At 33.0% G+C, this 27,473-nt stretch overlaps 1 long non-coding RNA gene across 3 annotated transcripts in view; it reads right to left on the reverse strand.

Annotated features, from left to right (window-relative positions):
* LOC309870794 overlaps positions 1–24,254 on the reverse strand; it is a 122,492-nt gene extending 98,238 nt beyond the window's left edge. For 2 of the 3 annotated variants that reach the window (XR_014314821.1, XR_014314822.1), the window contains exon 1: positions 24,190–24,253. This is a non-coding gene — a long non-coding RNA (uncharacterized lncRNA). Of the gene's footprint in view, positions 1–1,836; positions 1,918–24,189 lie in introns of all 3 variants that reach the window. The other variant, XR_014314820.1, reaches the window with a different exon arrangement.
* Positions 24,255–27,473: the final 3,219 nt, after the last annotated feature.

Here is a 27,473-nt window from a genome sequence, read left to right on the forward strand (position 1 = left end):
ATCTAAAATACATAAAGAATCCTACAACTCAATAGCAAAATAACAATTTGATTTAAAAAATGGACAGAGAAACTGAATTGATATTTTTCTAAATAAGACATACAAATGGCTTACAGGTACATGAAAAGGTGTTCAACATCACTAATCACCATGAAAATGCAAATCAAAACCACAATGATGTATTACTTTGTATCTGTCAGAATGGCTATCATCAAAAAAAAAAAAAAAAAAAAAACCCACAAAAACAGATAACAAGTTTTGGCAAGGATATGGAGAAAAATGACCCCTTGTGCACTGTTGGTGGGAATGTAAAATGGTACAGCACTGTGAAAGATAGTGTGCAAGTTTCACTCAGAAAAATACAAATAGAACTACCATATGATCTCACTTCTGGTTGTACATACAAAAGAAATGAAAATAGGATATTGAAGACATAGCTGCACTCTCACATCACAACCATTTACAATAATGAAGATATATAAGCAACTGAAGTGTCCATCAACCAATAAATAAGGAAGATGTAATATATTTACACAATGGAATATTATTCGGCCATGAGAAAGAAGGAAATCCTGCTATTTGTGGTAACACGGATAAAGGTTGGGAGCATGATGACAACTGAGATAAAAGTCAGATAGAGAAAGATAAATACTGTATGTTATCACTTATTTGTGGAATCTAAGAAAGCTGAAACAGAATAGACAGTGGTTACCCTGTTCTGGAAGGTGAGGAGTTAGGAAGATATTTATTAAAGGGTGCAAATCTGCAATTATAAGATTAGTAAGTTCTGGAGATAATGTAGAACATAGTGATTACAGTCAACAATACTGTATTATATGCTTCAGATTACTGAGTATAGATCTTAAACATTCTCACCAAAACAAACAAACAAAAGACAAATATATAGGTAATGGACATGTCAATTAACTGAAATAGAGGAATCTTTTCACAATGTATATCAAATCAGCATGATGTATTCTTTACTCATCTGATAATTTTATAGATCAATTATACCTCAATAAAGCTGAAATCTTAAAAAAGACATAATTAAATGTATTATATAAACTATGATTAGATCCTGATTATAAAAATGTTATAAAGGATTTTGGAATAACTGGGGCAATCAAAACATGTGGAGATCATTAAAATAAGAAATTACTTAAATTCTTGGGCTCTAATAATGGTATTGCAATTCTGTAAGAAAAGTTTTTTTTTTTTAAGATTGATTGATTGATTGATTGATTGATTTAAGAGAGCACAAGTAGGGGGAGAGGCAGAGGGACAAGCAGACTCCCTGCTAAGTAAGAAGCCTAACTTGGGACTGGATGGACACCAGTCATTATCCAAGGATGCTGAGATCATGCCCTGAGCCAGATTCAGATGCTTAACTGACTGAGGCATCCAAGCACTCCAGAAAATGTGTTTTGTTTGTTTGTTTGTTTGTTTGTTTTGAAGAGAAGCATGTTACATTGTATTGTGAAGGACCATGATGACTGCAACTACCTTTAAATGATTTGTAAATAATAAAAATCTAATATCCATTTACAATCACCTATGAAGCAAATATGGTAAAATATTAATTCTTACACTTAAGTAGAGGATATGTGAGTGTTCACTGTATTATGTTATGTAATGGAACATTTTTGAAACACAACAAAAACTAGAAAGACAAAGGCAAAAGAAGGGAACAAAATAAGCTCCATGTGTGAAATGATGGCACTAGGTTGTGGCATCTTTGCGCAACTGATCCTGTTCTGGGAGTGTGGTTGGGAGATGAAGGTGGTAGAGTACACTAGAAAGTCTGAATACTATTCGGAGACCATCCATCCTTCTCACATGAGCCTTGACTTTGTCTATGAAATGTCCTGTCCCATGACCAGGATGACAATGTAAGGATAGAAGGTCACTCCTCTTCTTCTGCTGAATACAATTAAAAAAAAAAATAGTGAAATTACAATAGTCAACTATAATTTATAGAGCATGGAAATCGGCGATAAAGTATACAAAACAGCCTAAGGTACATTTCTAAAAGACATGATCATCCTGCTCAATCCATAAAATGTTTGTTTTTTCCATTATATCTATGTAATTGTTTCCTAGTTCCCTGTAAAGATCTAAGAGAAATATTGGAAAAATCTGGCATCTTTTATAGTCAAATTTGGAGATCATTTTAGAAAAGGTGGAAGGAGAATTATTATCTACGGAAATGCATCCTTTATAACCAAATGATTCTTATTGGCCTAGGACTTAATAGTCTACTTGTATTTTGTACTTTAGTCTCTCCTTACTTGAATCATGAATGTCTCTAAACTTTCAAGACAATTAATCATATGATGTTAAAAGGTATAAAAGTAAAATATAGTTCCTGACACTGACACATAGTATTAGAAAATCTCTTGATATCTTATTTTCATTTAATAACAGTATCAAAATAAATAAGAATATTTTCACTGGGTAATTCTAAGTGGTCAAATTAAGAGCTAAAATCAAATCAAGTATTCTGTGAACAAATGCCACTGCAAGCAACTCATATCTTTAAAATTAATCTTTTTACTTAGGAAAATTTTTGCATGTAGAATTAAAAAGAAAAAAAAGTCATAGAAAACTACTTTTACAATCCCTTCTTCATGAAGATTAGCCAAAATGTTATTTTCTACCCATTTCATTCTAATGCTTGCCCCTCAGCTTCAATCCTTCACTCCACTGCCCATCTCTCACAACTCCTCTGAATATATAACCACAGAGTCCTCACTTGCTGACCATCTTGTAAGAGACTTTTCATACATAATTGGTGGCCTCAAAATATTGAATTCTTCTTTAGAAAACTCAATATATCAGAAATTTCTCTGATAATTCTTAATTTTTATTGTATTTATTATTTTATTTATTTATAAATAATTATTCTTTTATAATTATATATAATTTTTATAAAATCATTTTATTATTTTCATACTTTTTTTCTGAGAATTCTTAATCTATTTTAAAGAAGCTCCTTTTTCGGGGCACCTGGGTGGCTCAGTGGGTTAAAGACTCTGCCTTCGGCTCAGTTCATGATCCCAACGTCCTGGGATCAAGCCTCGCATTGGGCTCTCTGCTCAATGAGCAGCCTGCTTCCTCCCCTCTCTCTGCCTGTCTCTCTGCCTGCTTGTGATCTCTGTCTGTCAAATAAATAAATAAATAATCTTAAAAAAAAAAAAGGGCAGCTTCTTTTTCAATCAGATGACTGAAACTTTAGAAAAAAAATAGTGGAAGAATAAACCTTTCTTTAAAATTGATTAAAATACATTCTTGATTATGCATAATTGGAGCTTTTGCCATAGAGTCTATTCTTCTACAACAGAATAAGCAGTTTTATGTTCCCTTTATACCTTCTAAGAAGCAGTATTTCTCTAAAATTTCTCAGCCAATCATGGCATACTTCAGGGAGAAAAAAAAAAATTTTTTTTTTCAATTTTCCTAGTTAGAGGTTTAAAACCTGAACTAAGGATTATGAAACAAAAAAGAGCAAAAAGGATATGCAAAATTTCTGCTTTGGAGTTCTTATAAAGGTTCAAATATCTGTTTTTCTCCCCTTTCCAGAAACCAAAGTACTTATAAGTTCACATCATTTTTCTGGTTTAGTAAGTTCCCTGTCATAAAATGCAGGTCTCACAAAATGTTATCTGTGATGATAAACTGACTCAGAGACAGTTCAAGGCAAAGAAGTCCAAATAATTCCTATTTCATACCCACGTATACAGATATTTGATACTCTTCTGCTATTTCTGGGACTTCGTTAATTACTGCAGACCAATCCATCAATAAATCAGGATTTTGCCATATTTCATGATCCTATTATGTGTCTAGTAGAATTTAATTTGAAATTTATTTCCTTTTGGGCCAATCCACACAGGCACTGTTTTTGCTTTTAATTATTTTAAAGTATATTTTCGTAAGTAATTAGAAATTGAGGAATTAAATTAAATTAAATTAATTTTCAAAATTAATTTTACATCTCAAAATTCAGCCAGGATTCTAGTCCACAAACTTCTGAGATTAACTAGTCATTGCTGATATTATCAAGGTCTGTTTCTTTTGCATCAGTTAACTTAGTAAGCTCTCTTCAAAATCATCTTATTTTTTCAGATGATCTTATAGATTTTCTAGGTAGATGATGACATAATGTGTTTGCCCAGAGATGACCTATTCTTTTACCTAGTGATGTGTTTACTTTGTTCCTGATATTACTGTGAATGTCTCTAACATGTTCTATTTAACATTATGGCTGGTTGTTTTTATTCTAGATAAATATGATTAATCATTTTAATAAACTTACTTTTACTGAGAATAGATGCTGAATTTTAAGCATCTAAATGGATGAAAAAGCTTTATTTTGTGTTTTTTCTTTTAAGATTTTATTTATTTGATAGAGATTACAAGTAGGCAGAGAGGCAGGCAGAGAGAGAGGGAGAAGCAGGCTCCCTGCTGAGCAGAGAGCCTGACTCGGAGCTTGATCCCAGGACCCTGAGATCATGACCTGAGCTGAAGGCAGAAGCTTTAACCCACTGAGCCACCCAGGAGCCCCCTTTATTTTGTGTTTTTTAAAAAAATTTAGGGCTGCTTGATTTAGATACAATTAATACACTGTATCATTTTTATTTTTTTATATAAAGCAGAATTTGGGTGACATTTTATTTAAGGTTTTACATCTCTCTTTGTGAGACTGATCTCTACTGTTGTTTTGTTTTTATTCTTTCTATTAACTCTTTTGGTTTTCACTATGAATGCTATAAAACAATTTTTAAAAGAAATGGGGTGTTTTCCATCAGTTTATATTGGTAACAGAGTATATGAAATGTAATTCACCTGATCCTTAAAAAAAGAAATATACGAAGTGTGTTTCATGGCAGAGGGTACTATCAGTTTTTTTCTCTGACATTTAAAATTACTATGTCCCACATCTAGTTGTATATTACTGAATACATGAAAGGATAGCATTAATGGGAATGTTCTACAAATGTAAATTTTTATAAGATATAAAATATTTGAGATAAATAATGGGAAAGAATTCCCACTCTTAGATCCAGTTGTCTTTTGTTAGGGGTAAAGGATAATGTCTTTTATAGTACTATGTAATAGCTATAACTCTGCTAGGTTTTGTACTTTATCCTGAATTACATTTGTTTCAATAAATACATTTGAGCTTATATTTACAAATGTTATAGTTATTTTTCTTGTATTTTTATTTGTATTAAAATATATACATATATACATATAAATGACATATCATTTTAGCATATATATTAATAACCACTGTATCTGTACTATGTTCTTTTTCATTATTATTTAGTGTTTTCATTAAATTATTTACATCTTCTTTTTTACTCTATTCCCCAAATAACCTCATAATCATTCATCTTATAGGTTAAATTATGTTCCCTCCAAAAGACATGTTGAAATCTTAAATGTCAGTAACTCAGAATGTGACCTAATATGGAAACAGAGTCTTTACAACAGAGGTGCATCAAGTTGAAATGAAGTCCTTAGAGTGGGTCCTAATCCAACTTAACTACCATCCTTATGAAAGGAGGGAAATATGGACACAGTGGCAGACACAGGCAGAGAGAAGACAGCATGAAAAGAAAGAGGAGAATGCCCTGTAAAGATGAAGACAGAGATTGGAGCAATGTACCCACAAACAAGGAATACCAAGAATTACCAGAAGGTCGCCAGAAGCTAGAAGGAAGGCATAAACAGATTTTTTTCAAAGCCCAGAAAAGAACCAACCATACTGACACTTTGGTTTTAGACCTCTACCTTCCAAATCTGAAAATCAATTTCTATTATTATACCTACCCAGTTTGTTTTGTTTATTGCTGTAGCCCTAGGAAACATATAATTCATGTAATCTAATATTCCTATTATATAATTTATATTTTTCCTATTTAATAATTTAAAATATAATTTTATATAAAAATATATTTGCTAATTATTTGCCTTCTATTCTTCACGAATTTGTTTTCTTGATGATCTTGTTACTTAATGAGTTGAAACTGTTTTTCTTAACATAGGAATATGTAAATCTAAGAAAATATCTGGAATATATTTTGGCTATATTCTATAATTCTAATGTATCACATTTCATTTTCATTTTCTTAGTATTAAATTGTTAGTATACAAATTCTGTTTTGATTTCTTTACTGATATTGGAGACATTTATGATTTTTCTAGTATTGTAGTCAGAATGTCTTTTCTAAACTGTACTATTTTCACTATTCTTACAAGAGTTTTATGTCTCTGACATTTTCCTTTTGGAATGTATCATGGTTTGTATTTTGGTCTAAGTATTATTATGTATTTAACAATACATGTAAAAATATTATATAAATAATATAACTACTTTAAAAGCCAATATTATAGAAGTACATAAGATAGGAACTACATATTTCCTCCTTGTTTCCAAGTACCACTTTGGAACCACTTTGTAAAATGACCAATATTATAACTATTCCTCAAAGAAAAAGTTACATGATTTTTTACAAACTAACATGATTATATACATAAACACATATATCAAAAGATATTTGAATACTTTTATTATATATATATAACTGATACACTTTATATTTTTTCATAAATTCTGCCTAATCTGCTAAAGTGTACAAAATATGAAATTTGCTAGTACTATGTTCCTCTCCATTCATTGTTCTATGTCTAACAGACTTCTTTGAGCAATTTGGTGAGTAGTTTATGTACTCTTCTTTTTCTACCTATAAGAACTGATATAATCATAAATTAAATGCTTACTGGTTACTTTACTTAAAAAATGCAGTTAAATTTATACTTATTGAATTCAAAAGTACACTTTTTGAATTTAAGACTGATATAGTAAGTAATTTAGCTCAGTTATATGTGATAAATTAACACAGATTATAAGATAGTTTGTTATCATTGAATTTTTTTAAACTTGTATTTTCTCCATAAGAAACATTTTAGAGAAAGATACATTGTTAGGTACAAATTTCCAGTTATAAAATAAATAAGTAATAAATATGTAATCTACAACTTAATGACTATAGTTAATACTGCTATATGGTATATTTGAAAGTTGTTAAGAGACTAGTACATTCTAAGAGTTATCACAAGAATAAAAACGCTTTTCTTCTTTTTTTAGTATCTATATGAGATGATGGATATTAACTAAATTTACTGTGGTAATTATTTCATAATACATATAAGTGAAAGTATTATGCTATACACCTTAAACTGTGTAGAGAGTGACATATGTCAATTATATCTCAAAAAATATGAAAAAAAGAAAAATAAGTAATCTTCACCTTCCTTACTAGTTTTTATATTACTTTTATTATAAAAGCTTTTCATGTATAAAAAAAAAGAAACATTTTAGAATATTTACTAAAATGTGTCTCAGTATTTAATATAAAATTGGTTTAATTATACATGTTTGATTTGATCCAATATTGGCCATTACATTTTTTAATTTTTATTTTTAGGGTTTTTTTTAGATTTTATTTATTTATTTTACAAAGAGAGACATAGTGAGAGAGGGAACACAGGCAGGGGGAGTGGAAGAGGAAGAAGCAGGCTTCCCGCTGAGCAGGGAGCATGATTGGGAGGGCTCAGTCCCAGGACCCTGGGATCATGATCTGAACCAAAGGCAGCCACCCAGGTGCTTCAACTTTTTTTTTTTTTTTTTTTTTGAGAAAGAGAGATAGTGTATGTGGAGTGGGGAGGAGCAGAAGGAGAGGGAGAGAAAGAATCTTGGACTGGGTATGGCAGGAGGGACAGAAGTATTCATTCTCATAACCCTGAGATCATGACCTAAGCCAAAATCAAGAATCGCTTACTCAACTGAGCCACTCAGCCACTCCTTAGAATTTTAATTCAACAGACCTTTACTTCAACACAACTTTTCTTGAAATTATCAGTCATGTATCTTCAAAAGTTATGTTATAGGTTTTTCAGAACTTTGCTATATCTGAGAAGTTTTTCCTAGCCTGTCTCCAATAATGTGCTAATCATTTGGTTGAAAATATAAGACTTGAGTCAAACATCAACCACCACAACTCTGTTTGTGCTACTCTATTGTCATTTGGTATGAATTTAAGTGGAATGGCAGAATGAGAAAAACCCTTAATTGAGTATATAAGATTTTACTTTGCGTTTGAAATTTGAAAGTGTAACCAAGATTTGACTAAACATTAGTTCTCTTTGTATTGATTAAGCCTGGAAGCAGTGAAAATTTTGAACCTGAAGAATTTGCTTTTCACTTCAGAAAGTTTTTAAATTCTTTTTTGTTTTTAAACCATAAATTATCACTATATTCAACTTGTCCTGGCTTCTTCTTTGGAAATAAGCTCTAATAAAATGAATCTCTACAGTGTTCCTTATATCATTCATCTCTCTCCATGATTTCCAAGAGTTCTCCCTTGATTTTTACCATTAATTTCCATGTTCATTCTCTTTATCATGGATTTCATTCTCAGTAGTCAGTCAGTTCAGGCTGCTATAACAAATATGTCATGACTGAGTGCCTTAAATGACAAATATTTACTTCTCAGAGTTCTGAAGGCTGGGAATTCCAGGGTCAGGGTGCAGATAAGTCCCATGTCTGGTAAGAGTCTTCTTCCTGGCTTGCAGATGTCTGTATTCTCACTGTATCATCACATGGCAAAGAATAGAGAAAGAGGAAGAAAGTTCTTTGTGCTTCCTTAAAAAAAAAAAATTGAAGTATACTTCTTATAATGGCATTAATCCCTTTCATAAGGGCTTCATCCTCATTCCCTAATTAACTCTTAAAGGCCCCATGCCCAAATATCCTCACTTTGGGGATTAGGATTTCAACATACAAATTTTGGGGGAACAAAAGTGTTTAGTCCACAGCAAGTAGTATCCATGTTGCTGTTTTTTCCTTTTACTATAGTTTTAAATTCTTCTGTTTTGTTTTTTTTTGGGGGGGGGGATTTTTTTTTTTTTTGTAGTCTTTCCTTCTTTTACTGAGTTTCCATTACATATCAGCCTGAATTCTCATATTTTTGTCTCCTTAATTCAATTCTTTCCCCCTTATTTTTCCCCCAAGGGCACCTGGGTTGCTCAGTCAGTTTGATGACTGACTCTTCATTTCAGCTCAGGCCATGATTGCATGGTTGCGAGTTGAGCCCCATGTAGGGTTCAGCACTCAGTGGGGAATCTGCTTGAGATTCTCTCTCCCTCTCTCCCTCTGCTCTTACCCTTGCTCACATGCTTGCTCTCTCTCTCTCAAATAAATAAATCTTTAAGATAAAATAAAATGAGGCATACTTTGTATACAATAAAGTACATAAGTCTTAGCATACAGCAAGATAAACTTCTACATTTTTATCCACTTAAGTAAACATCCCTTATTTCACAAAGACAAGACTTTGTTTATATCATGACATGATCCTTCTAAAATTTTCTTTCAGGCTCACTGACAAACCCCATGCTTTGCTTGCATAATAAACCCCTATTGTTTGTTATCAACATTTCTTTTTAAATTTAGTCATTTATAAATGCCAACTCAATTCCTCTGATTTCAGTCATCATTTACTTTAATAAAGATGTGTCCTCTTCAGATCTATACCAGTGTAAGAGTTGACCTGCATATACATTCATCATTTACTTTAATAAAGATGTATCCTCTTCAGATCTATACCAGTGTAAGAGTTGATCTGCATATACATATACTCAATTTCTCATTTTTTGTACTAGCAATCATTTACATACTGATAATCTGACATTTATTTAAGATTTTCCAACATCTCCATATCTCACACTGTGGAGGAATTGGAACTATAACCCACTAATAAAGTGTTCTCAAAATTAGTCTCAGACCAAGGAGAGAGTAAAACAAATTCTAGGCTTATCTATGCGTTTCTTTCTTTCTTATTTTTTTTTAAAGATTTTATTTATTTATTTGACAGACAGAGATCACAAGTAGGCAGAGAGGCGGGGAGGGGAGGCGAGTAGGCTCCCAGTTGAGCAGAGTCCGATGTGGGGCTCGATTCCAGGACTCCGGGATCATGACCTGAGCTGAATGCAGAGGCTTTAACCCACTGAGCCACCCAGGCGCCCCTATCTATGTATTTCTTGAGTACAAAAGCTGGGGAAAACTCAGATCTTTGAATATTTCCTTAGTCACTTTCAACTATTTCACTCAACTATTACTCATTATTCACTCCTTTTTCTTAGGCACATAGCATCTGTCTGTACTATTCTATATGGAATATATTCTATATTCTTGCCTGCCTTATCTACAGACTTCTTGGGTACTCAACACACTTAGCACAGCTTTAAAAAATTCATCACAGTGGCTCCCCACAATCCCAAATGTCATTGTCTCCTGATAATTTCAATAGTACCCATTCTACATTGGATCCAGTTGATTTCAGGGACTGTCATCCATTGTCTATTTTAGGAACCATGATCAGTCTTTTAAACTAGTCATCATCTGAGATAGCCTCACATCTAAAAATCCCAGGTACAAGAGTTGTACATTCTACTATAATCTCCTGTCCCTTTGCTGTTTCATTCTCTTGGTTTCTCTATACATACTCTCTTAATTGACTATGATATGGAGTTCATGACCAATGCCTCTTCTCTGATTCTATCACTTCTCTCCTGGGTTTACTTCTGTATCTATTCCCTAGACTTTTGTGATTCTTCTCAAAAGCTATTCCAAATATTTTGTTCTTTTCAACCTTCTAACTCCTGTTATGTAATTTATTCTTAGAAGAGTTTTATTTCACAAGGAAATGAGGGCCATAAAAATAAAACTTTTTTTCCCTTTCTACTTAGAAATTTAGCTGAATTAACAACTCACTCAACCCTTCTTTCCATGATTGCAGAGAGGTAGGTGTTTTCACACCAAAGACGAACACTTCTAACTATTCTTAGTATCTTAGCCACTGCCATTACCTCTGGAATCTGAGTCTATCCATTATCTTTTATTTTGCCAGAGTCATATAATATTCCATTTCTGGAGTTTCCTTTCTTTCTGTATACAATCATCATAAGTTGAATCACAATTAGGAAAAAATAGTCTTTTAGCTACTACCTTCTCTTTGTCTCCTCACAGACAAAATTTTGAAATCAGCCAACATATGTCATATTGAATTCCTCACTTGAATCCCTTACTTAAACCTCCTAAAGTCAGATTCTAAGACTAATTCTCAATTACTGTTGTCACCCATTCTTTAAGTTTGCAAATCAGAACACAAATTTTTATTACTTAAATTACAGTGCCTCTGCTTCATTTGAAAATACTGACTGTTCAGGAGTGTCTGCATGGCTCAGTTCATTGAGTCACTTTTGGCTCAGGTTATCTCAGGGTCCTGGGATCAAGCCCCACATTGTGCTCCATACTCAGTAGGGAGGCTGCTTGAGGATTTTCTCCTACTTCCTCTGCCTCTGCTCCTTCTCTCTCTCTCTCCTCTTTCTCTCAAAAAATAAATAAATAGATCTTCAAAAAAAGGAAAGTATTGACTTTTTTAAATAGGTATTCTGGGATTGAGGCTAGAAACTAGGATAAAGTGTAGATTCAACGTGATCTGAAGAGGGAAAGCCAGAAAATACAATGCCCAGATGAATCCACAGGAAGCCAAGACTGCATGCTAGAGAAACCACTTTCAAATACTACAGGCCAGAGAAACCAATTTCAAGGGTAGTTTAAAGGATAAAATAAAGGATTCCAAGTCAATTTATAGAACCAAAAGTTCAGCATCATATCAACATCAGATTAGAAATAATCAAGTATCTGTCCCGAAAATTATCTTAGAAAAGCTATCACATGATTATAGGATCTTACCCATTCATGACCACTCACCAATAATTTTCCCTCTTACTATAGTGTTTTTTTTTTTTTTTTCTTTTGGTCTTTCTCTGTCTCTGTCACTCATCCCTCTTTTGTCTCATTCTCCTCTCAATGATAGAAAGATAGATAGATAATAGTAAGAAAAAAAAGAAGAGGAGAAAAAAGGAGAGAGGAAGGGAGGAGAGCAGGAGAAGGGAAGGGAGGGAAGGGTGTTGGTCAGGGTTCTCCAGAGAAAGGAACAAATAGTATAGATCTCTAGCTCTAGTGCTACCTCTACATCTACATTTATATACTTTAGCATTAGGCCACAGAATTGTATACCATCTTTCTCCTGCTTAACTATTTGTTATTCTCTCCAAAGAATCCTGTACTTAAACCATAACAAAATCAGAACATACCATGTTCTCTCACACTTCTATACCCCAAGGACAACTTCTCCTCTTATCCTCCCCAACAGTCTCTAATTAAGAATGTGAATTCTACGAAGTCTTATTTCAATCAGTGCTTTCTCTGTGAAGTCTTTCTGGAATTTCCCAGGAAGATTTAGGTTCCCTTACCCTAGTTCTCCATTTGATTTTGCATATGTTTCCAACTATCATATGATTTTCTATTTTTTTATTATTTGTTTACTTTCCTATCAGCCCCACAAATGACAAGGTTAACTCTAGGCTTTAATTAGGTCTTATAGTTAGGGTCAGGGTTGCAGCCTGGTATCCAGTATAGGGCTTGGTTGAGTGTGTGCCATATTTGTTGATTAAAGACTGATAGAAAATGAAAGACTCATATTTTATGTTTAGAACAAACTTGAATTACAAACAACATAGAGTCAAATGTTTGCCTATAAACTTATTCAAAACACTGAAGTTTTGTTCATGTGTGAAATTAAAATTCCTACTACCTGGTATATTAAGATAGTTAACAATTGTAATTCCATAACATTTTTACCTTTAACATTTCTAAGCCATAATATGTACAGTAATAAATAATAAGACCTTTTAAGTTTATTTACCACCCTAATGTTTCTGTTTATTATGCATATTAAATATAAGTTTTGGTCCTTTTAAGCTTAATTACCATACAAATAACAATGATACTTAAATTGAATAATTTTTCTTTACTAAACAGTGCGGCAAACTGCTACATTAAAATATAAGAATATATAGTATCTAATTTTCATAGCAGCAATGACAAATAATACTGCTGATTTTTATCAATGTTTTATATTTCTACCTAAGCTAATTATAAAAATAACTTTATTGATTTTTCCAACCTGAGAAAAGCAACAAACATTACTCCACTTCTTTCTATATTCTAAAATTAGAATATCATTGCTACATTATTACTGAATGGTCAAAACCCAAATGCTTGTGTATAAGGCATACACAAGAAGGCATAGCTCACTTGGTATGGGACCAAAAAATTATCCATGCTTTATTAAACATGTTATAATATAGGTTTAATTCTTGTAACATTAAAACTGTGGAATTAGAACAGAAATATCCATGTTAGAAAGATTAACAGTGACTGAGTAATACATGCAAGCACTTTTCCTGGGTACTTTTTAGCTTTATTCAAAACCTTTCAAAACTGGGGTCTCTGAGTAGCTCAATCAATTAAGTGTCTACCTTTTGCTCAGGTCATGATCCCAGGGTTCTGGGATGGAGTCCCTCATTAGGCTCCTTCCTAAGCAAAGAGTGCTTCTCCCTCGCCCACTGCCTCCTCCCTCTAGCTCGTGTTCTCTCTCTCTCACCCTCTCAAATAAAAAATAAAAATACACACACACATGAAAAAACCAATAACAATTTAATGCCACATTCTCTGCACTATGATGTAACTTCTTGACTTTCATAAGAAAATATCTTGCAAGAATAAATCTCCAACAAACCATAAGTGACTCTTAATCTCACAAAACAAACTGAGGGTTGCTGGGGGGAGGGGGTTTGGGAGAAGGGAGTGGGATTATGGACATTGGGGAGGGTATGTGCTTTGGTGAGTGCTGTGAAGTGTGTAAACCTGGTGATTCACAGACTAGTACCCCTGGGGATAAAAATATATGTTTATAAAAAATAAAAAATTAAAAAAAAAAAAAGAATAAATCTCCATCCTGTTTCTTTACCTCCCTGGTTCCTAAGCTTAGACTCACTCAAAAGCGTACTTCAAAGTAGCTTCAGCCCCTGTCATTCCTCCACTTATAGCTCTTGCTGATGTCCCCAATTATTTCTACAAAAATAAATTCAGTATTTTTATCCTAATTTTTCTTGAACTCTCAGCAGCATTTGACTCCATTGACACTTCTGCCCTGAAATACTGGTCTCCTAAGGTTTCCCAGGAATGCAAGGTGACTATGCTTCCTCCAAATTTGGTTTATGGCTCATCATTCATGTCTCCCACAGACTCAGCTGCCTTTGTACCTGTTTTCTTCTGCTTGGAATTTTTTTTTCTTTTATTTATTTTTTTAAATTTTTATAAACATATATATTTTTATCCCCAGGGGTACAGGTCTGTGAATTGCTAGGTTTATACACTTTACAGCACTCACCATAGCACATACCCTCCCCAATACCCGTAACCCCATCCCCCTTCTCCCAACCCCCCTCCTCCCAGCAACCCTCAGTTTGTTTTGTGAGATTAAGAGTCACTTATGGTTTGTCTCCCTCCCAATGCCATCTTGTTTCATTTATTCTTCTCCTACCCCCTTAGCCCCCCATGTTGCATCACCACTTCCTCATATCAGGGAGATCATATGATAGTTGTCTTTCTCCGCTTGACTTATTTCACTAAGCATGATACCCTCTAGTTCCATCCATGTTGTCGCAAATGGCAAGATTTCATTTCTTTTGATGGCTGCATAGTATTCCATTGTGTATATATACCACTTTTTTTATCCATTCATTTGTTGATGGACATCTAGGTTCTTTCCATAGTTTGCCTATTGTGGATATTGCTGCTATAAACATTCGGGTGCACGTGCCCCTTCGGATCACTACGTTTGTATCTTTAGGGTAAATACCCAGTAGTGCAATTCCTGGGTCATAGGGTAGTTCTATTCTTAACTTTTTGAGGAACCTCCATGCTGTTTTCCAGAGTGGTTGCACCAGCTTGCATTCCCACCAACAGTGTAGGAGGGCTCCCCTTTCTCAGCATCCTCACCAGCATCTGTCATTTCCTGCCTTGTTAATTTTAGCCATTCTGACTGGTGTGAGGTGATATCTCATTGTGGTTTTGATTTGTATTTCCCTGATGCCGAGTGATATGGAGCACTTTTTCATGTGTCTGTTGGCCATCTGGATGTCTTCTTTGCAGAAATGTCTGTTCATGTCCTCTGCCCACTTCTTGACTGGATTATATGTTCTTTGTGTGTTGAGTTTGCTAAGTTCTTTATAGATTTTGGACACTAGCCCTTTATCTGATATGTCGTTTGCAAATATCTTCTTCCATTCTGTCATTTGTCTTTTGGTTTTGTTAACTGTTTCCTTTGCTGTGCAAAAACTTTTGATCTTGCTTGGAATTTCTTAGCCAATACATTCCTCCACCATCAATTCTTTTTCTAGTTAGCAGTCATTCTTCTTTAAAGTCTTAAATTTTTTCAGGAATATTTTTGCTGACATTTAATCAGGTAACTTTAATATTGCCCTCAGCCTAACTAACCTTCATACAGGTCTCCTCCTGGTTATCAGCCTCTGACCTACCTTTTCTTAAAGCATGTACTTTAGAAAACTTAAATTGTGAATTCTTTCTTTAGTCCTTTGAAATGTAAATAATCTCACAGACACTTGTCAATATTCAAACCCAGGAATGTCTGTCTCAATGATCTTGGAGCCATTCTTTTGAAATGTAATCATCAAGAAATAGTTCCCCTATTTACCAGTCTCTATGAAAGTGTAGGGGCATTACTTATGGTAAGTGCCAAATAGCACCCCTAAAATCCTCCAGTATATTTCAACTAGTTCACTTCAGTGCTTTTTAAAAAAACTTCCTGCTTTGGTTTCAAAGGAGCGGAGTTCTCCCCTATTGCAATAGTCTTGAATGAAGTCTTCCTTGCCTGTCTAATTCTATCCAGTACAATTTTTTTCTTTGACACTCCCTATGTGGATCAAATTCCCTCACTATAATCTTAAGATTATAAAGTCCTTCTTCAAAGGGTTTAACTTAGTTGGGTTTTTTTGTTTGTTTGTTTGCTTTTTGTTTGTTTGTTTGTTTTTTATTAGTGTGTTTATATCCTTCTCAGATTGCTATCTGCTCAAACCTCAAGTCCCAAAGTCAATCTTTTTTTTTCTCCTCACCTTATTTTCTGATATAATAAAAAAGCAATAAATATTAGTTGAATTAATGAAGGATATTCCTATTTCTCAGTATCTGTCCACTTTATCTTGTTTTCCTTTATATCTGATGAGGGAGAAGGCGGCTGGCTGAGGATAAAGCAAAAGGCTGACACCTCACAATCTCCCCCTCAACCGGACTCCTGGGTGGGACAAATGTGACATTCTTTAAGAATGTCCCAATTACCTTAATGTTAATGGCTTGCTAAAAGGGAAAGACAACCTTGACACAGGCAAGACCTCGGTATCAGGTACCTTGTAGATCCTCTTTAGCATATGAAAGTTCTATTGAAACTTCCTTTCCCTTACCTTCCTCCAACTGCATTGTACATAACCTCCCATCCCTCACAACCTGGGGCAGCTCTTCCTGCCCACTGGTCCTGTCCCCCTGCTTTAATAAATCACCATTTTGCACCAGAGATGTCTCAAGAATTCTTTCTTGGTCATCGTCTCCAGATCTTGCCTCACCGAACCTGACCTAGATTCTAGAACTTCATCATATCCATCTTAAATTTAATGGTATGCCTTACAAATATCCTTAACATTTTGGGTCTTCTCTCCTTCCATTATACTTAGCTAGCCAAACACTGAGCCTCATTGATCCCAACCATTTTTCTATCTGTATAAAAAATCTCGAGCACATAAACAGTAATGATATAAATCATGGAACTAATAACTTTATTGTAAAAAGTAATCACAAAATTTAATACTGTGTAGTTGTTAATGGTTTGTAATTACTTGTAAATACTGGGATTTTCAGGACTTATTTTTGGAGTTTTTTTAAATGTCATATGTATTCTTAGGCTCTCAAATGAAGATCAAATAATTATTCACCTAGTTTTCATATTTCTTTGATTTTTAGTTGTTTGTTGGTTTGTTTTTTTGCTTTTAACAATTTAATTCCTACAATACATATTTTATTACAACTTTGATACATGATTTATTTTATCCCAACAATTCAAACTACTGCCCTATCATGAATTAGTAATATTGGTTACTAATCACTATGTTGAGATTTAAAATTCACTTGCATACAGATAAACACAGTTTTTCACTGTAACTCATTTTACTTCTTCCTTTATTGTAATGTCTACATTTTCAATTTTATGTCATAGATATTTTTTCTTGTTTCCTCTACAGAACTGGCCATATAATATCAAAATTGTTATGATCTTGAAAAATTCACTTATTGGATTTACTTATTAACTCCATTGTTTTTTATACTTTAATACTTTACATCCTTTTTGTTAATCATAATCCCCTCCCCATGTAACTTAGAGATTTTCTTTGCTTTCTATTTTATAATATCTTGCTTTAAAAACTTCATTTCATAATTTTTACTCTTTATTTTTCTATAAGAATTTAAAAGTATTAAATTTCCTTATACTATCTACTAATTTAAAAATTAGAATTCTAAGTTTTAATCCATGTGCCTCCTTTTGAAAAATGTAAAAAGTCACAATCCCATTTAAAAGTATTTCAAAATTAATTAAATATTGTGACAAAATACAAATAAAAATTATATAGTGAAATCATCATTTTTACATTGCCAAGTTATTTTAATTATCCATCACACATGATAATAATATGAGTCTTGATACCGCTGTGGTCCAAGTCTTAAAAGCCATAAAAAGCAGTTTTGTTACTTCTTACTAACATAAAGGAGGTATAAGGGGTAAAATAAACAAACAAAAACCATGTGCATTTATTGGGGGTAAATAATATATTTTATGGTGTGAAGTATTAAACTTTGAAAATTATGTCTGACAAATAAGGCACACTTGAGTTCCCTAAGTTTCTTTTGATGATCTTTTGACAAATGCCATCCAAAACAGAAAAATTTCTTTCAAGCTTCCAAGGATATTTTCAAATATGAGGTCAAGAAAATAAAGCCTGAATTCATATTCTACACAAGAAAATGAAAATTGATTTGCCATTTGAAATCTGTTATAATAAAATACTTTTCTTTAAAACCCTCACCAAATAAAAATTAGATAACATTTTTTAACACCAATTCACAGTATCTATTACAAAAATTTTCTCAAACTAATTAGAATATAAAAAATATCGCAAACTATCCTTTGAAACTTTGATCTCACTCAGATGTTCAAATTTATCCACTGGATACAGTGGGTTATGAATAAAGTTAAGATTCCTTTTTTTTTTTTTTACAGTATTTTCTATTTCTATAGAGCAACAGTAGTTTTCAGCTTAGAAATTTGGTGAGGCATATTTTTCTTAGTAAAATCATCAAATTTTGGCAAAATAAGATCCACTGTCTCACGTCAAAAGACACTTCTCTATATAACTACTTGGGCAGCATCATCCTAGTCAAATATTCAAAATACTTAAATAAACATTTTTTAAACCTAAAAAACAATACAAAACTAAAGAAAAAGGCAAAGACATATGAGAAGAAAGACACAATGACTCAGAACTTGTAAAAATAACAGACAACAAAAACATACCCAGGCCTTCAGATACCGAAATTACTAGACACAGACTATAAAATAACAGAACCTCACTGTTGTTCCTCATGTCCTGAGATAACTGTTTCCTCACTGCCCCTTCCACCCCCCCCCCCACTCCAATATATTCTGTACAGGGCACTACAGAGGTCTCTGATACAGAAGAGCCAACAGGAATAGATAAAAGAAACCTCCATGAAAAGCTTGTCAAAAACAACCAAAAGAACTGAGAAAAGAATGTCTAATACAGAGTAAGTTTTTTGGAAATATCATCTATACTCCATTGAAACACCAATGGAAAAACTGCATGTGCACACAAGCGCGCGCGTGCGCGCATACACACACACACACACTCTATCATAGTTCGTGATTTCAGTGGGTCCCGAGAGTCAACTGCTAGGTGGTGTAGGTGGTGTCTATCAGGATAGCGCATGAAGCTATACTGGTCTATGAATTTTTCAAAATGTACCATATTAACATATGATATTAATAAAAGGGGAAACTAGCTATGGAACATATGGGATCTCGTGGTGCTATTTTCACAATTTTTCTGTAAATCTAAGTCTATTCTAAAATGTAAAGTAGTTATTTCTTTAAAATTAACCAAACTGGAAGTAGAGAACTGAAAAACACAATAACTTTAATAAAAAACTCACTAATTGGTTAAATAGTGGAGTAGAAATGAGGGAGGATAAACTCAGTAAACTTGAGGACAGATAAGAATATAATTTGCCCTATTTGGAAAACAGACAAATAACAGATTGGGGGAAAAATGAACAGAATTCCTTGGACAAGTTTAATCTTCTATTAAACATAGTGGATAGGAAAGTGGTAAACTGAGACATAGATCAGAAACTATTCAAAATGAGTATGAAGAAATTAAAGGTTAAAACTTAGAAAAGAAAGAATAGGTAACAGAGAATAAAATAGGACTATCAAATATCTCTTTAATTGAAGATGAGAGAAGAAATGAAGCAAATAGAATGCTTGAAGAGATAATACCTAAGGAATTCCCCAAACAAATAAAATACACCAATTCAAAGATTCAACATTCAAATAAGCTTAATTTAAAAATAATCTCTCTACACACATCATGGGAAAGTTATTTTTTAAAAGAAGAAAGAAAAGAGAATCTAAAAAGAGTGAAAGATGACAGCAGGCTTCTTAACTATAATATTGGAATCCTACAGATAATGGAATGGCATTGTAAATGGCTTGAAAGAAAGTAACTGTCAAATCATAATTCTGTAATCCTCAAAATACTTTTAAGGAATAGAGACAAATAATGTCACAAAAAGTAGAAGAATTTCAGATCAGCAGACATGAGCTAAGAAAATTCTAGAATATGTACTTTAGGCTGAAGGTAATACGATACCAGAGAAAAGCTTAAAGAAGCAAGAAGGAAAGATGAGAAAATCAATGGTAAATATATATACATTCAGATGTATGAATTGCAAAAACCAAAGCACGTGTCAGTGGGAGGTTAAGTATAATTAAATCTTCTAAGTCCCTTGTATTTTCCATAAAAAAAGTTAAGGTACCAATAATCATATGGCATTAGATCTGATAAAGAACCATTAATGTTGCAAAGCTCCTGTAGTGTAAACACTAGAGGTAAAGAAACAGTTCATGACTTCCAAACTAGTAAAGGGAGGGGGAACAAATCAATAAAAAAGAAATCACAACCAATTCAAACAAAGGCAAAAATGATGAAAAATAAATATGCAAGTAGGCCGAAAAGAAGCACAACAAATGGTAAATACAAAAAAATGAAATGGAGAAAATGTCAGATTTAAAATTTTAGAGCATTATCTATCACATAAAGATACAGAATGTTTGACTGTAAAGAGATGGAAAAAAGATATACTAAGAAAGAGTAACTGAAAATTGCCTTGATGGAAAAATAGAGTATGACTACATTAACATCAGACAAAATAGATACAAGGGAAAAAGTCATTGCTAAAGATAAAAGAAGGTAATTTAAAATGATGAACACTTTAATTCACCAGAATTAGAGAAGTACAATTGTATGTATTTAAAGATTTGGTCTCAAAATATAAAAAGCAAAATTGACAGCAAAGCAAGGAAAATTAAGAACTGAAAAATAATACAAATATTATATGCTAAAATGGTGGAGTACAACTATAATAATAATTCAAGTAATTATTTTTATTTTTATAAATATTTGTATACATATGTATACAAATATTTGAATACAAAAACAAAGTACAATTTTGTTTTGTTACAACTATAATAATTATTCAAATAATTCCTATTAAAGATAAAATCTGAAGAATCAATCATCTGAGCATCTAAATAATAAAAAACCCAATTATAAAAAGTGGGGTAAGGACTTGAATAGACATTTCTCCAAAGATAAACAAATGATCACAGAATGGCAAATGCAGCATAATTCCACTTACATGGGGTATTTAAAATAGTCAAATTTAAATAGCCAAAGACTCAAAAAGTAGAATGTTGTTTGTCAAAGGCTCAGGGTAAGGGTAAATGAAGAATTACTAATTAATGGACATGAAGTTTCAGTTCAGCAAAATGAGTAAGTTTTAGAGATGTGCTATAGCACATTGTATCTATATTCATCATTACTGCATTATACACTTAAAAATTTATCAAGAGAACAGATTTCATATTGTCTTCTTACCATAATAAAATAAATTTAGAAAGGTAATAGAAAACCTGAGTAGTTCTACATTCGCTAGAATTACTGAAAATGTAGTTAAAACATCTTATCCTAAAGAAAACTCCCGTCCTAAAAAGTGAATTTTAACAAACATGCATAAAGGCAGTGATTCTAATCTTAAACATTTGATACAACTGTTATAATTTGACCGCAAACCCACTGAAGGACAATATGGGAAATGAAAATTAGAGAACACTCCTATCTCCGTTATAAAATTAAATCCACTTTTTTTATTTTTTTCTAAAATAGGTAACACAATACGACCAAACTGACTTTATGACAGGTATGCAATTTTTTACTTACATTAGAATATTGATTACTGTAAATCACCACATAAAACCATTAAAAGTATAATTAACATATGACCATGTCAATATATGTAGAAGGGCATTGGTCAAAATTCAATATTCATTCATAATAAAACTCCTAGCAAATTAGAAATAATATGGAACTTAGTCTGATTTAAGTAGTTATAGTATATCATAGTTGGCGGCAAAGTGGTCAAAGCAATTCTGTATAGAGCAGGAACAAGACAAGGTGACACACTATGAATATTTTTCTCAATATCATAATAGAAACACTACCATTTTATTATTATGAATAATAATTGAAAGGTGTAAAGATTATAAAGAAAAAAACCAAAATTTTGTGGCTCTTTTGGGAGAAGAAGGATATGACTCTACATCACAGGTTAGCAAAAATGTTATGTAAAGAACAAGACAGTAAATATTTTGCTGTCTGTGTGATCAGTGCTATAGCTATTTAAATTTATATCATGGGGATGCCTGGGTGACTCAGTGGATTAAGCCTCTGCCTTCGGCTCAGGTTTGGATCTCAGGGTCCTGGGATCAAACCCCGCATCGGGCTCTCTGCTCAGCAGGGAGCCTCTTCCCCACCCCCCAAACCCCACTATGCCTGCCTCTCTGCCTAATGTGATCTCTGTCTGTCAAATAAATAAATAAAATCTTAAAAAAATAAATTTATATCATGGAGGGAGCCATACATAATACATAAACAAATAAGTATGTATCAATAAAAATTTATTTACAAAACAGAGGCCAGATTTGGTCCACAGAATGCATTTTGTAACCTCCGCTCTTCATAGTTGCTCCCTAAAATTTTACAGATATGTTGCTAGTATTAGTAAGAGAGATTAGCAAGTTTTGAATACAAAAACAAAATACAAACATAATTATATTTCTCTACACTAGGAACAGATTAAAAAATATAACTTGAGCAGCTAAAATGTAAATAAAACATATAATATATAAACAATACATAAATAATAAAATACAAATCTATTTTCAGAAATAAATCTGGAAAAAAAAACCCACAAGGACTTTATAGACCAAATGTTTGCATTTTATTGAAAACTACTGAAGAACACCTAAATCAATACCTACATGTATCTTATCTGTGGATGAGATTTAAAATCACAAAGGTGCCACTTCCTCAAAAATTGACCTACAAATTCATGAAAATTCTCAACTTTTAAAAAATCACCTTTGGGGGAGGAATTTAAGAAGCTGGTTGTATAACTTATGCAGGAAATCCAAGTCCCTAAAAGAACCAGTGTATTTAAGAGGAAGATAAACAAGTGGGGTCCTTGTCATATGAGATAAGAGAATTATTATCATGCTACATTAACTTAGTAGAATACAGATGCAAGGAATGACCTGTAGAACAGAAAAAAATGGTCCAAAAGCAAGCCCACGGTTATGCAGAAAACAAAACTTAATAACTTACCTAACACTTTATGCGACAGATTCAACGAAGCACTATTACTATATAGCAGTATTTGGATTTAACATTAACAAAGGACAATAGTAAAACAGTGCTTCTCCTCTACTTCTTTCAAGATCAGTATTTATGGGAAAATCCATAAAACTGGGTCTGAACTAAAAACAAATGATGAATTATGGGGAAAATTAGACTTTTCATAGAAAAACATGTCAGCATCATCAGTGACATTTGCTGAATATATTGATAATATATCCTAAATTAAGATGGATCATTTGTGAAAAACACCAAATATGCTCCAAAATCAATCAACCATACATCATATCTCATTAATTAAATGGTGTCTCTCCTGTCAAGGACTCTTGGCCACATACTTTGAGCTTTATCTTCCTCTTCGAAATGCTTAAAGAGAAAAGCTATGTACTGGAATAACAGACACTCCCATATATGACTCACAGTCTCACATCCCTGCAGGATCTCATCCCATCTCAATGACAGGAATTTTTGTTTTACTTTATATACTTCTCTGTCCAGAGAAATTAATCACAAGATATTAAAACATCTAGTAGACAACCAGGGCCATACTTAGAAGGGGACTGATTAGTAGTCATCTAAGGGTGACAAACAACATTAGATCAAATCATCCCTTCCCTAATCCATCACTAAAATCATTCACAAATCATTTGCAACTGGTAGACAAAGAATTCCTGAAATCCTAATACACACAAAGTGATTACAGACAACAAAACTGTATTATAAACATTAAACTAATAAGGCACTAGAATCTTAATCTTAATCTTAATCATTCCCAACACTAGAAGAAATAATTATGTGACAACAGATGTGCTGGCTAATGCTACAATGACAATCAAAGTACAATATAAATGTATTAAATCAATATGCTATATGCTTTGAACATATATAATGTTGCATGTGAAATATATCTCAATATAATTTTTAAATGGAAAATTATTCACAAATCAAACATAGCCAATATACTTTTGCAACTGCATTATTACATTTTAGTGAATATTTAAATGTTATTACTCAATTGTAAATACTTTAAAAATTTTAATGTTAGAACTACCATTCCTATTTTTATTACTATTACTATAATAAATTTCTATAGACCTTTCTGCTTCTTAAATCTTATCTCTTCAGTTTCATCTCTTCAAAATATTTGTGTTACTGTTTTAGTCATTGATGAATGTGTATGGATTTTTAAAAATTTAACTATAAAATTTGAAAGCCTCTGTTACATCAGAAGAGAACCTGTACGAGTCATAATTAGATTTACAACCTAAAACTTGTCTGTCACGGTTACTTTATTTACATGTATCATCACTTCTATCATCAAGGATTCAGTATGGGTACATATGAAAGAAAATTTGAATAACACCATATTAACAAATAGAAATATATTTCTCTATTACATAAAAGTTCAAAGATGAGTATTCTGGAATTAGAGGTAGCTAGACAAAGTTTTCAGGGTTCCAGGTCATTACTTTCCTAATATTTTATGTTCTTGAAATTCAAGTGAAGAAAAAAGGGCAAAGGGCTGAGTTCAACACTGGAAACACAATAAATGTTCAGTGTTTGCAGAGATACTGAAGATACTCCTATGAAATTAGAGAGATGCTGTTAGTACAATGCTCCTCTCCCTCTTCTTCCTATCCCCCTCTCTCTGTGTTTTTTCTGGAAAAGTGAAACTCCACAGGTGCCCACACTTGTCACCAGAACTGCACTTACACAATGAACCAGTAACTCAAAAAGTGGCTTTATCTTCATGACACAAATGATAAAGCTGTCTCGTCTTCCCATTGACTCTTGACACAGTAAGTTGTTTTGACATTATGATTTATATTCAAGGAGATATTTATGCTCCCTTTGCCCACTGACTTTGAAGTCACATTTTTGCTAGTAGTCAGTAGCATCATTTCTGAACATAAAGAATCATGCCAGACAATTCTTGGGGGAGTAATTTCAACTAGTGTTTTCATAGGAATTATTTATATACCAACAGAAACAGAGATATAAATTTTGTACCTTTTTCCCCATTGGCTGACTAAATAAGCTAAAGCAATGTCCCATTTTCAAGCTGGAAATGACCATACTGATGATCAAACTCAGTGGCTTCCAATTAAGAGAGATACATCAAAATCACCTAAGGTGTGTCTAAAGCATATATACCACCTACACATTCAGCTTCTATAAATAAAAACCCAAAAGAATGGTGTGAATCCATAGACTGCAAGAACAAAATATAAGTCTGTCAAGTGTACTTTGATAAAAATCCCAAATTGTGCTTAAATTCTCTATATTCCCCCATTTTAAGAACTATTATCAGGTCAAATTCTTCTTTTGAGAAAAATAGGTATAGTAGAAAAATGGCCTACTACACTAAGGACTATAAGTACTAAAAGGTAAGACATATTTCATTTAAGATCATATCTCTAGCATCGAGCACAATGCCTTTCCTAAAGTAGATAGTCAATGAATAAAAAGTGTGTTAGAGGAATATGTGTGAATGGCCAGGAGAATCAGAGATTTGTCTCAGAACTTTGGGTCAAGGCAGAATGAAGCTCCTCTGAGCAGGAAACAAACCAGGTTACTTCTCAAATGTTTAAATGTATTAACCACTATTTGAAATTATATTACTCATTCGTTTTCTTATTCTTTGTTCATTATCTAGTTCCTATACTAGAATATTAGCTTCTTACACTGGATGCAGTTGCAACACCCAGAATACCTCCTGATAACAGAGTGGTCAGGCACTCAAAATTTGTTAAATGATAGTTAAGGGAATATATTCAAAGGTACCATCTGTACATGCAGATTAGAAAGATGTGACTTTAAAAAATAAAAGTAGCTCAACAAAACGAAAAGACAACTGACAGAATAGGAGAAGATACTCACAAATACATCAGATAAAGGGCTAGTATCCAAAATCTATAAAGAACTTATCAAACTCAACACCTAAAGAACAAATAATCCAATCAAGAACCGGGCAGAGGACATGAACAGACATTTCTGCAAAGAAGACATCCAAATGGCCAACAGACACATGAAAAAGTGCTCCACATCACTCAGCATCAGGGAAATACAAATCAAAACCACACTGAAATACCACCTTACACCAGTCAGAATAGCTAAAATTAACAAGTCAGGAAACAATAGATGTTGGCAAAGATGTGGAGAAAGGGGAACCCTCCTACACTGCTAGTGAGAATGCAAACTGGTGCAGACACTCTGGAAAACAGCATGGAGGTTCCTCAAAAAGTTGAAAATAGAGCTACCCTATGACCCAGCAATTACGCTACTGGGTATTTACCCTAACGATACAAATGTAGTGACCTGAAGGGGTACATGCAACTGAATGTTTATAGCATCAATGTCCACAATAGCCAAACTATGGAAAACTATGGAAAGAACCTGGATGTCCATCAACAGATGAATATATAAAGAAGAGGTGGTAGATACACACACACACACACACACACACACACACACACAATGGAATACTATGCAGCCATCAAAAAATGAAACCTTGCCATTTGCAACAACATGGATGGAACTAGAGGGTAATATGCTGAGCGAAATAAGTCAATCAGAGAAAGACAATTATATGATCTCTCTGATATGAGGAATTTAAGAGGCAGGGTGGGGGGATGTGGGGCATAGGGAAGGTAAAAATGAAGCAAGATGGGATCGGGAGGGAGACAAACATAAAAGACTCAATCTCACAAAACAAACAGGGTTGCTGGAGGGTGGGAAGTAGGGATAGGATGGTAGAGTTGTAAAAACTGGGGAGGGGGTATGGGCTATGGCGAGTGCTGTGAAATGTGTAAGCCTGATGATTCATAGACTTGTACCCTGGGGCAAATAATACATCAATAAAAATAATTAAATAAATAAATGAATAAATAAAAGTAGCTTTTCACGAGAAAGATACTACGTGCTCCTTAAAAATAAAATAAAAATAAAATGATATATGGAAATAATTACAAAATAACCTGATATTCATTAAAACTACTTTTTTATTGGTATAACAAAATATTTATTTAATCCTTTTAAATCTTTAATCTAAGTCAACCATTCTGTTATTTATATCCTCATCACCTTAGATCACCAGCAAAATTAAAGGATACATACAGACTTTTGATATGAGAAAAGGCAAATGTGGACTCCAGTAGGGATCTGTTGTTTTTACCTGCTCATCCTCTGCTATTCTTACAATGGCACCTGAGTTTCCTGTAGTGAACTGCCTCTCTCCTACTATGGGTCCACAAGGTACACATCTAGTAATCCAGATGAGTACTTTTCTGTCCTTGTTCACAAATGTGTAATCCCAGGCAGACCAATGACAATGAGGTTCTGGACTTAGCCAATAATATTATGCAAGAGGCTTTTATTCC

This window comes from Mustela nivalis (assembly GCF_964662115.1).
Source record: "Mustela nivalis genome assembly, chromosome: 8".
Classification (NCBI taxonomy): domain Eukaryota; kingdom Metazoa; phylum Chordata; class Mammalia; order Carnivora; family Mustelidae; genus Mustela; species Mustela nivalis.